The sequence below is a fragment of the Macrotis lagotis genome, chromosome 2 (genome assembly GCF_037893015.1).
Source record: "Macrotis lagotis isolate mMagLag1 chromosome 2, bilby.v1.9.chrom.fasta, whole genome shotgun sequence".
Lineage (NCBI taxonomy): Eukaryota > Metazoa > Chordata > Mammalia > Peramelemorphia > Peramelidae > Macrotis > Macrotis lagotis.
This window is the reverse complement of record NC_133659.1, coordinates 311,580,721-311,593,744: the sequence shown is the minus strand read 5'-3', so window position 1 is coordinate 311,593,744 and position 13,024 is coordinate 311,580,721. Positions and strand designations below refer to the sequence as shown.

At 37.5% G+C, this 13,024-nt stretch overlaps 1 protein-coding gene across 3 annotated transcripts in view; it reads right to left on the bottom strand.

The window, feature by feature from the left end:
* Positions 1 to 13,024, bottom strand: part of CRADD (CARD and death domain containing adaptor protein) — a 211,642-nt gene that overhangs the window by 142,923 nt on the left and 55,695 nt on the right. The gene's annotated exons all lie outside the window — the stretch shown is intronic.

Genomic DNA, 13,024 nt, shown 5'->3' with positions numbered 1-13,024 from the left:
TGGAAGTAACTTTTCTGATGGCCTTAAGATAAAGAATGTGAATGTGATCCACCCAAGACAGAGCTGATGGTATCAGAACACAGACTGAAACACATTTTTTTCTCTTTCTTTTACTTTATTTCACATGAGGTTTTATATTTTTGTAGGGGAGGGGGGGTAATATGTTTACACTTAAATAAGAATATTTTAGTTATATGTAAATTAAAAAACTAAAAAATGTAAAAATAAACAAAAAAAATATGCTACAGCTTCCTGGAGACACAGATGTGAGTTGAGTGACAGATGGACACCAAAGGTAGATGAGAAGCCCTGAAAAGGGCTTGGCAAACCCTCACATTAGAAGAGATAGTCTTTTCTGAACATTCTATATACCCACAAAGGTACACATAATGAAAAAAGATTTAAAGGGTGAGTGAATCTAGGACCCAGATCACTATTTACAACAATGTTTCCTTGGGGTGAGGAGGGAAATGTTTCAAATTCCAAATAAACAACTCAAAATCAAACTTTTTATTCAAAAATACTTCTTTTGTTTTTGGTTCCTGTGCTTCCTTCCACTGCATCTATAGACTTAACTGCTGGAAATGAAAAACAGCAATTTCTCTGGCATGTTTTCTGGTGTATGCTGACACCAGTTTGGAGCCAATTTATATCTTGAAAATAGGCAAATGCTACATTAGGACTTGGCATATTGCATTGTTGATTAACTAGACTTAGGGAAGTGATGGAGACAATATTAATAATGCAGTTTAAATTAAAAATGTGTCCATGTCTAATGCATTGCTGGTGGAGCTGTGAACTGCTCCAGCCTTTCTGGAGAGCAGTTTGGAATTATAGCCAAAGGGCAATGAAACTGTACATACTCTTTGATCCAGCAATGCCCCTCTTGGGACTGAGTCCCAAAGAGATTATAAAAAGGGGGGGGAACCCAAAATATTTATAGCAGTTCTTTTTGTAGTGGCAAAGAATTGAAATTGAGGTGATATCTATCAATTGGGGAATGGCTGAACAAATTGTGTAGTATATGACTGTAATGGAACATTATTGTTCTGTAAGAAATCTTGAGCATCCAGACTTCAGAAAATCCTGGAAAGTCTTGCATGAATTGATGCTGAGTGGAGTGGGCAGAACCAGAAGAACATTATACACATTAACCACACATTAACTGTGTACACGTTGTATACAGTAGCATCAGTACTGTATGGTGATCAACTATAAGGACTTGCTCTTCTCAGCAGTACCGTGATCAAGACACTTCTAAAGGAAATGTGACAGAAATTGCCATCCACCTTCAGAGAAAGAATTATGAGTCTGAATGTAAATCAAAGTATACTATTTTAATTCTTTAAAATTTGTTTTATGTTTCCCCCTCTCATGATTTTTTCTCTTTTGTTCTATTTCTTCTTTCACAACATGATTAATATGGAAATTTTTTAAAGTGTGTGCTGTGTATATTTTTTTTCTTTCTGAGAGTCAATCCTCATATGTTCACCAGCATACCACTGATCACTTCAATATACACTGGGCATGGGACAAGAGAAAAGGAGAGAGAATATAGAGTGGTTGTTAAGTTATTTCCATTTTGTCCATTTTATTTTATTTGCATTTCTGCCAAAAATATGCCTTTGATGGAGCACCACAATTTGAAGTTAGTCTTCCTAGTAGAATGACAGTGAGAAGTAACTGTACCTTTGTAATTCAAGATAAATCAAAGGGGAAACCAAGATCAGATTAAAAATATAACCACATCCATTTTTAACAATGCATTGACAAGAGTCGTTTATTTCTAGCTTTGGGGGCTCTAAGTAATAACAGGACACAAAAATCATCCCACTTCATCAACTGAATGACTGTTGAGCTGTACTTAAGTGCTTCCAAACCATAATGACCATGACTATTATCCATTATAAGGAAAATAGTCATAAATTAGTAAGAGAAGCAACTATCTTAGATGGTATAATTCACATAAAGCAACCAGGAGAAAGGCATATTGACTGACCTGGTTCAAGTCACTGTATGCTCATCTGAGGTCCCCTATGGGCTGGGTGAACACCAATTATACTGTGCCAATGTGTGTGCTATTTGAGGGCCTGGGACCCCCAGGCTCTCCACTATAACATTAACCTGAGCAAGTGAAGGAGAGAACTGCAAATCTTGAACTAGAAATTTTACCAGGAACAAAAGGCAGATCAATCCAACTGACAGGGTATTTCAAGAGTATTCACTCATCAAACCAACTAAGTTTTCATTGGTTCTGTGATTCATGTTGAACATCATTCCTGCTTTTTGGCTTCTCTGGGACTTTAATGATTTGTGACTTTCAAAATAAAATTCCAATTAAATTAAACTATCTCTTTTTCTATGTCTAGTCCCAGAATCATAGGTTATAAATAACCTAGAAAATAATTTAGTTTTGCCCCCTCATTTTAGAAATTAGCAGAGAACCCAGACAATTGACCTATTTGCCAAAAATGGACTTCACCACCATGTCTCAGCTGAATTCTCACTCTTCCCAAGTAGGCATTCCATAGAGTTTCCACTTCAGCGATGGGGATTAGCCATTCCTGATACTCTTGATTCTCCTTTTGACTCTACCTTCTCACCCTGGAACATAGCTCTACCCTTCTCCCATTGGTGAATTCTTCCCAGCACCTCCATTCTGATGAGGGCAACAGGCCAGCCATCCTTCATTTCTCTCCTCTTTCTGCTTCTGTCTCTCCAGTTCTTGGGCATGTCCTCCTCCATTAGAATGGAAGCTTCCTTCAAGTATACACTGTCTTTTTGTTTATATTTGTATCCTGAGAACATGATACCTGGTACTGTGACCTATGCTAACTGTCCAACTGACTTCTTTATTCAACCCTTTTTTCCACATAGTCATTACAGAAAAGGATTTTATTGGTAATCCTAATTACAATTTAATGATTTTGTGCCTTCTTTTAAACAAGCCAATTAAATAAGAATCCAAATGAATTAGGATTAATTATTTCTTTTTTCAAAAATGTTCTCTAAAGGTTTCCATTAAATAACAATCTATTCAAATGCATATTAAATTATTTAGCTTTGAAAAAATCAATTTACTTATAATTTCTTAAACATAAATACTATTTCATAAAAGGTTTGCCTATAATAGGAAAGCAGATGAGCAATTTACAAAAACATTTGGTACATTTGTCCGTGACACTGGAACTCAAAAATACCTATCATTACTTAATACATTTCATTTCTTTTATTTCACTAACATAGCAAGTGAAGCCCTTTACAAATCTTTAAAAAAAAACTATAGAAATATCAGTCAGATTCATAACTAGGGCAAGGCAAACAAAGGCAAGGTCATCAAAATTTAAAGGATGGAACTTTTTATCTCAACTGACCTCCGACCATAACCTATTCATTTCACTCTTCTACCGGTCTTACACCACAATCTCCTATAGCCAGTGGATAACCACCCCTGTTCCCTTTCCCAAGCTCCAGGTCACAGGCTCCTGTTCTACCTGGGAACTCACCACATCTGCCACATTCTCCTCATACCCCAGGGCTTAAGGGACAATATTCATGTCTTCATTAGTTCTGCTCTTGACAGATGGGACAGATATGTTGGGGGGTAAGACAACTCTTTCTGGGCACAGCTGTACCCAGCTGTGAGTGGTTCACATGAAAGCAACTCTTAACACAATGAAGGCAAAGGTCTGGTGAACCAGAGGTGGGAATGCCAGACTTTCTGAGAGTTCTTCCAGGAGCTGCCTTATAGTCTCTTCCCTACCCCCAACATCAGCATCATCACCACTATCACTGACTTGTTCCAGATACCAGTTTTTCTAGTTCTGCTACACATTATTATTATTATGGTAGTTGGACATTTAATTTTTATTTTAAAAGTTTGTAATACAAAAAGAGGGAATTTCTTACAAAAAAAAAGCTATTTCTGGGCGAGTCATTTTGCCCTCTTCTTTACCCTTGGTAAGAGAAGAAAAGATGGAGGAGAATTCTGCACAGAAGAATTGTAGCAGAAAAACCATTGAGATTCATTTAGAGTTCATATATTTAAATCTGAATAATTAATGTTTCTTGTCCTCCCCCCCCAAAGCAAGCAGCAACTGGTGATATTTGATATGTTGCTTACGTGAGGATTTTGAGGTGTTCATTTTAACATTAAAAACCACTGAACAGCTAAGATGTTTAAAATATTTAAGCAATAACATATTAGGTAATAAAACTACCATTGTAATTTTCTGTTGTTGAGGAATAAATACAAAACAGAACAAAGGATGTTAACAAAACTAAACATGTAAAGATGTTTTGCAATAGCATCATCAGTAAAAGAGTAGTAAATGGAGGCACAAGTACACTATAAGTCAACAGTAAATCTGAATTTGTTAGTAAGGACATATAAAAATTTTAATGACAGCATTAAATTTTATTGCAGAATCTCCTCCCAACAAATGCTATCTACAAATGGGAAGTTTGTCATTATCTAATAGTCAATGCAAATTAAAACGTATAAAGGACTTTGAGATCTTGGATGAAGGAGAGAAAGGACAATATGTCTTTATCTGGAATGATCTTTCCACTGCATTTGACATCAAAGACCATCCCTTCCTTTCTTGATACTTTCTCCTTCCTTGAATCTCTTAACTTCTATTTGTCTTGCTCTCCAACCTCTCTGACCTCTTTTTCCTCCCAAATGTGTCAATACCTACCCTAAAGCCCTTCAATCCAATCTATTCATTAACGAGCATTTATCAAGGGCCTACTTATTAAAGTGAAAGTTAAAAATGAAAGCTTTGACCTCAAAAAATTTATATTCCATTGAATGATAGAGGATATTAGAGAATAGTTCTTAACCCTCTTCTTTTTAAATATGATTTTAGACAGATAAATTATTAGATGATAGATAGACATATAGATAGATGATAGATAGATAGATGGATAGATAGACAGATAGATAGATAGATGATGGATGGATGAATGGATGATTAGAGATAAATTACAGAGCAGTGAGGTGGTGCAATGGATAGAGCACTGGCCTGGGAGTCAGGAGGACCTAAGTTCAAATTTAACTGCAGACACTTAATAATTACCTTGCTGTGTGACCTTGGGCAAGTCACTTAACTATTGCCTTGAAAAAAAAAGTTATAGACAATATAGATGATAGATGAGATCATAAATAGATGGATGCAATAAATGATAGATTATACAGAAAGATGATAGATGAGATAAATGATAAATGGTCAGTTAGACAGAGATTATTAAACTCTTGCTAGATGTCAGGGTGGGAGATGCAAATATAAGCAAGGAATTTCCATTTAAGGGGAAGATGATTTAAAGAAGTGTTAGAAAGCCAAGACGACTGGAGGAGAGGGGACCAGCACTAGCCAATATGGCAGGTGAGGAAAAGAATGACGAACCTATAAAATACAAAGAAGAGTGATATGAAGTACATCTAAGATGAAGTACATCATTAAATGGCAGTCCCGGGATTAGAATCACCAATCAGAATCTAAGGGTACCAGACTGGAGGATTCTTCAGGGTGATTATGAGGTTGATGGGAATGATGAGCAGATTCATGACTTCAGTTGCTATCTTCACATATATTTATTGCCAAAACTACATACCTAGCACACTGTCCTGAGTTCCATTCCCAGTTTTCCAACTGTCTCCTGGACATCACTATCATCAAATTGTCCTACTAACCCTTTCGTTGTAACAGCTATAAAATCAAGTCCTTCTTCTCCCTCAAAACTGATTTTCTTTAGACGTCAAACTATATTAGAAAGCAACAGTCATCAAAACCACTTAGTACTGGCCAAAAAAAATAATGAAATGGATCAGTGGCTCAGACTAGACAAGGCAGAATAAAGAACAATGGAAATCAAATACCCTGTGTTCAAAAAACCCAAAAGCAGAAATTACTTAGAAAAAACATTCTTTATTTGATAAGACCTTCTGGAAAACTAGAAAGCAGAGTAGAATAAATTGACCTCAGACTATTTTATGCCATATCCCAATGATAAACTCAAAATGGATATTTAACCTGAGTATCTTAGCATAGAAGAGGTTTATATACCTAGTTATGGATAAGAGATTTTTTTAAACCTATCCCTTTTAGAGATAAAAGCAATTACAAATAGATAACAAATATACACTCATTTCAGAGATGACTTTGATTATATGAAATTGAAGAGTTTCTACAGAAACAAAATGCATCTAAAATAAGAAGGAAGCAGTCAAATGGGGAAAAATATTTGGATCATATTTCTCAAATAATAATGTGGTATTCAAGATATGCATACCACTAAAGAAACAAAGAAATATGTAAGAACAAAAACCAATCCCTAACAGATAAGTGACCAAAGGGTGTAAACAAAAAGTTCTCAAAAGAACTGCAAATAATGTTCTTGTGAAAGAATGCTCCAAATCATGACTACTAAGAGAAATACATAGCAAAACAAACCTAACATTTCACCTCACACCCAACAAATTGGCAAAGATGACAAAATATGGGAATAATCAATGTTGGCAGGGTCAAAAGAATAAAGGCATACCTAGGCATAAAGCTGTGAATCAGAATAATCATTTTGGAAAGGAATTGGTAATTATGCAGATAAAATGACCAAAATGTCCATATATTTTGGCCCAGAGATTGGAGCATTCTATGGTATATAATTCATGGACTTCTTTGATTAAAAAAAGGTAAATCCACATATATATACCAAAATACTTATAGCAAAAACTACTGCTGTTGTTGTTAACAAAGAACTAGAAGCAAATGTCCATTGATTAGGGAATGGTAAAATAAATGGGGTCCATGAATTTAATAGAATATTAATTAAGCTATAAAATTGGCAAATATAAATACATTCAAGTATGGAAAGAATTACATAAACTGATACCGAGTAAATAAGAAGTAAGCAAGAGGAACTAAAATAAAAACAAAAACCAATAGATACAATGACTTCAACAACCACCATAAAACAAATGAAAAGGAAGGGTGCAAATTTATATCCAACAACTTTGCCCCTATATGTATACACACACACACACACACACACACACACACACACACACACACACACACACACAAACATAATAAGAAAAGATACTTTTTATTCCACTCCTTTGCAGAGGTCGAAACCAGTCTATGGTGGGGGGGGGGGGGGTGGAACACTATATATACTTTCAGATTTTAGGGGCTGTATTTTTGATGACTTTTCCCATCTTCTTCCTCTTTTATGTTTTCTTCTTATATAGATAGCCCTCAAAGAGGGAAGCAGGAAAGAGATATACGGGGAAATTCAGGTGATATAAAAAAGAGGCTCTAGAAAAAGAATGTTTAAGCTGTTCTTTCTCCTAATTTGTTTAGCACCAAGAGTCAGCCTCTGATTCCATGAGATTAATAACTTAGTATTAGAAAAGTTCTTTAGTTGGGTATGAGTATTATAGGGAAACTGTAACCTAGCACTATCTGTATGCTGAGTATTGGCATTGAAGTCAGGAGGACAGGAATTTGAATCTGGTCTCAGACACTTGACTCTTACTAGCTGTGTGACCTTGAGCAAGTCACTTAACCCTGATTGCCTCACATCCAGGAAGGATCATATCTGGCCAATGAACCCAGACAGCTCTGGAGGAGAAAGTGAGGATGGTGACTTAGCACAGTGCCCCCTCACTCAAATCCAATTCATGTGTTGGTGATATCATCTCCTCCCTGATGTCATGGTCTTCTTCAAAAATGAAGAACAAAAGATTAGTATAGAACAAGTTTTATAGTACCCCTATTGTGAATGGAAGGAATTTCAACATTAGGATTCTTGGGTCTCGGTTTCCACATGCACAAAATCAGGAAACTGCATTAGGTGTTCTCTGATGTCTCTTCTAAATCTAGATCTGTGACCCTATTAGGTTGGAGAGGCATAAATGAGAGATAATGAATAATTTGAAATTCTGATTTCAGCAAAAAATGCTTTATTCCTTTTGTGAACGCTAGATGGTGCAGTGGCCATGAACGCTGGGCCTGGAGGCAAGAAGACCTGAGTTCAGATTCACTCTCAGACATTCACTAGCTGTGTGACCCTGGACAAATCACCTCATCTCTGTCTGGCTTAGTTTCCTCATCTGTGGAATGGGGATAATAATGGCTCCTACTTCATAGAGTTGTTCTAAGGATCCAAATGGTGCTTAGTAAATCCTTGCTCCCTACTCTCCTTTCTCTTTATCCCTTTTCCAAAGTGTTTTCATATAAATCTTAAAGTTCAACGTGCAATTTAACATGTCTCTAAAGCCATAAAGTGAGTAAGTAGTTGTGAGTAAGAATGGCAGAGAATCCTACAATATGAGATGACATAGTCTAAAATGTTTTAATATTCCCCAATCTCCTAAACTCCCTCCTGTTGCTGGAACATTTCATTGGGTACTTAAAACAGGAGCCAATCACTGAATCTGCCCATTATAGAATGGCAAGGAATTCCTCAGCAACCTGTAATGGCTCCTTTAACCAAAGATCAGCTGCAGGCCATTGTCAAAAAAAAAAAAAAACCCAAGATATAAAAATGTCCTTTCTTCAAAGATTCCCATTTCCCGCAGGTCTGTGGATTTTTGCTTTTATTATTTCTCGTTTTCTTTTCTTTTTGCAGGAAATCTGATTCACTTTCCTGGGTGGGGGTGGGGGTGGGGAGAGAGAACCAATCATTTCATATTTACCTTTCAGACCCCGTGTAATGAGATCACTGAGGCCAGAGCGGCCAAATGCAAATAAACATTCTTTATTAGTTTGCTTCGCCTTTGTCTTTTTTCAAATATACCCCAGTCCCTCCTGAAGAAATCTTGGGAGAGGACTTTATGTAACTTGCAAGAAACAATGGCCAAGTGCTCCAGGGGAGATTCCACCCGGTCCACCCCGGTGGGGGCCCGCTGCATCGGGCTGGGCTTTCTCCCCCAAGGAGAGTAGGCAGGCCACATTTTGTGCTTGGAGCCCAGCTCTCTGGCTTATCTGTTGTCAAGTCTGGCTTCAGCACAGTGCCACGACACTCACTATTTCCTAGAGAACGAATTCTGAGAAAAAAGAAGGAGCCCCACTTCCCTAGAAACATTAAATTAACACAAGGGATCTGTAAACGAAACAGCAGACGTTTGAGAGCTTTTCCCTTGACTGCTTCCTGCCTTCTTGGAAAATCTCTACATTAAAATAGATTGGATTACACTACAGGGCCAGTTGCTACTCAAGAGCCTCTCTCTGTCTCTGTCTCTGTCTCTCTGTCTCTGTGTCTCTGTGCATGTGCCTCTTTCATACAAACACACACACAAAACATGCAATAAATGCTCATTTTTTTCCAGATTTAATTTCTTTTCGTTTGAATGGTGCCTTTGGCTTCTTGAGGTCAGTGGCGAGTGGAGAGTCGGATGGGGGGGTAGGGGGAGATCATAATATTACATGGACAAAACTTTCCACAAAATTGACTCGCAAATCAGCTGGGGGGGGGGGAGAGGGAAGAAGGGCAAGGGGAGGGGAAGGGGGGAGAACCGACTGGGGCAGGTGAGGCTCTGGCAATCTGCAACAAGCTAATACTGAATTTCTAAAAATCCGAGACTTTGAGGAGTCAGCTCCCCCCTCCGCTTCTTCTTCCTCGATCCCCCCATTTTAAAGCCCGAGAGGGCCCCGCGCCCTGCGGGTCTGCGCGGCTCTTTGCTGGGGGGCCCAGGCTGGGACGAGCCAGGCGGCTCGGGGCCAGGACGGACGCCGGCCGGGGCCAGGCAGGCTGCCTCGGGAGCCCCGCACGGAGCCCGCGGCGGGAGGCCGGGAGTCTCGGCTCCTGGGAAGCGCCCCTTGCAGCCCGGCCCCGGGGCCAGGCTCTCTCGGGCTCCAGGTCCGCCCGGGCCGTGCTGATTCCCAGTTCTCCGCGAAGGAGCCCGTCCATGCTTTCTAGTAAATGAAACTAAAAGGCACAGCCTTAAGGCAGGGCTCGGGGCTCTGTCAAAACATCCAAAGGCGCTTGAGGATGGTCCTGGGCGACATGTTTAGCCGCGCAGGGAAAGGACAAGGCTGATTCCGAGAGCTGCAGCTGCACAAACTATTCAGTGGGTCATCTAACAAGCACGCAGCCCCCGAGGGGCAAAGCAAGGATGCAGCTTTCCTCATTTTCTGCAAAGTGACACACACACACACACACACACACAGTGATCACTAATGTGTCCTTTTTTTAAAGGTAGGAAAAGCATAAGAATATCCTCTCTTTGTTCTTCTGAGATGGTCAGTCAGTTCCCCCAAGGCTAAGATTTTTAGCCAACTGGCCAGTCCCAGAAAAATCCTGCATCTCTGCAGCAGACACCAAATAAATAAAGCTGTTTAAAAAACTGAAACTTCCCCACATTTTAACAAATATTTAGTTTGTTTAAGATAAAGAGTCAAATGTACATAATTAAATTGGACAGTACAAATAGCAGCCCGGTGTTATTTCAAAGCAAAATGAAAATAACAATCAGATCCCCTAAAGAGCAACGATATTATTATGGCGCTGTTCAATGAATATCAGCACTGCAAAGGTCTGCTGTAAAAAAGAATACAACTTTGATATGATCACGGAAAGTTAAGAATTACCCGTTGGGGCTTGAAAGTTATTTCTAATTTCCACTGGATCATTTTCCACCAGTATTCTCATGGGTAATCCAAAGCGCGGCCACATACACACACACACACACACACACACACACACACACACACACACACACACAGAAGTTATAAAACAAACGTTTTAACTTTTTACAAATGATGATTTTATTCATCAAAGGCAAAGAAAAATCACCATGCCTGATAATCATAAAAGAATTGGGATTACTTGAGCCTATCTATTTCCTTCTAAACGGTATTTACTTGGTAAGTTTCTCATTGCTGGAGAATTTGTTGCCTCTTATTAAAATACATATGGAAATAGAAAATCAGACAAGGGCAGGAAGGACAAGAATATTGCTGGTTGGTTTGCTTCAATTTAGTATATTTGCCATTAAATTATGTTCAATATCAGGGTTCTCTGCTTTGACCAATTTCTTGTTTGTCAAGTTTAGAAAATCAAATGAAGAAAAAAATAACTGAATACATTAAAAATAATTGATACTGACCATCTAAAAGTAGTTTCAATAACTACAGCGTGAATCAGAATCACTAATCTTTAAAATTTTTTATGCTTTCTCTCAGAAAACACATTTTAATCATTAGGTTCCAAATGTTACTTATTAGAAGTATACACATTATAATAAAGAATATTTTTCTTCAATATATTTTACTTTTTTTTAATTCCTTCACCAACATTTAGTTTTAATTTATGGTTTAGTTCTTAACATACAAGTTTGGATTTTATGTAATGAAAAACAGAAAAACTTCCTCCCAACCAAAGGGGAATGAGTATTCAAAAAGAAAATGTTTCAAACATTCTTATAATTAAAAGCCTAGTCGTTTTTTTTAAGAAGAGAAACCAAAGTACAATAACCATAAATCAAAAACAGTGTCATAATTAGTAACATCTATAATGAAGAGTAATGTCTCATTTATATGACCCTGGCTTTTGTATTTATGCAGTAGTATATATTGGATTGTTTTATGTCTTTTCTTTTTAAGAGAGGAAAAAAAATTTTAAAGTGAAGGATTTTATTACAATAGTAGGAAAAGAGTTCCTACTTCCCCCTCTCTTAGAAATTGGTAGATTAATTTTAATTATTGAAAGAGTCATAGCATAGTAAATCAAAAGAATAAGACAATAGAAATTGTGGGAAATAACTTTAACAGTTTTGAATTGTGTTTTCCTCTTAGAAAGGCTTCTAAAATATCATTATTTACCTTGAAAATTCTGTTTTTGAATTGCAAAATAAACCAATAAAAGTTAGTGAAACTTAATTTCTATATTGAAGCAAAGTTAACTCAAAAGCAGATACACATCAGCCTTTAAAATATATATATGTATATATATATATAAAAATCTGAAAATCCCATAAAGAATTCTCTAAAGGGAACTCATTAAGCCAGCCAGGTAGGTAGAGGCTGCAGCTTCCATAACCAAAGGAGCTTGAAACTGATAGGAGGGGTGTCAATCAGTCACACCCTACTTGCTTCCACCAGCCCCAGAATCACCTTACCACTCTGACTCTTGAACAGAGGGAGGCAGAGCTACCCTTAGGGCACTGACTAATATATTTTGCTCTTAGAAGACAATGTGGGTGATGGAGGAGACAAGATAGAAGAGAGGGAAAAAGAGTCATTTCATTCTTTCTGACTTTCTTGCTCAGGGAAAAATTCCTCAATATCTAGCTATCGATATCCCATTTCCCAGAGAATTAGATATTTGAAAGCTCTCTGAAAAGAAGAATCCACTGGAAAATTAACTGACTTCTTTTAAAAGAATCTGAATTGAGATTCTACAGTAAGTTTGATAGGCATACTACTTTTGGTTAATTTGTTTTTTAAAAGCATCCACTTTGACCTACTGATTTTTATTCAGTTGGAATCTGATTTATATCCTCAGTGATTTTCTAGGAAGAAGCAAGACTCACCCTTGTTTACAAAGATAAGGTGGCAGCAGGGTGGTACCCCTAAACTTGGAAATACCCTAGGTACAAAAGTTTTTAAAAAAAAAAAATCTGTGTGCAGAGGCTTTAGGGGGAAAGGGAGGGAGAAGGGAGAAAGAGGTGAATGAAGACTAGGGGAGGAGGGGAGAAGACAGGGAGAAAAATAGCAAAAGAGAAAGAGAAAATTCAGAGAAAGAATGAAAAAGAAAGGAGAAAGAAAAAGAGAAGGAAGGATGGAGAAAAAGAGAACAAGAAATAAGGAGGAGGAGAAAAAAGATATTTCAGAACCTGGTCTTTAAAGAGAGGAAAATTTTAACTTCATTTTGATATTATCTCCTGTTCTGATTAGAAAAGTTTTCCTGATATACTTCATAACAAAGCTTACTTTCCCTTTTTCACTTCAGAAAACTGATTATATTCGATTTATCTTATTGAAGAATTCGTAAAGGAATTCGTAAAGTTAAGATGGGG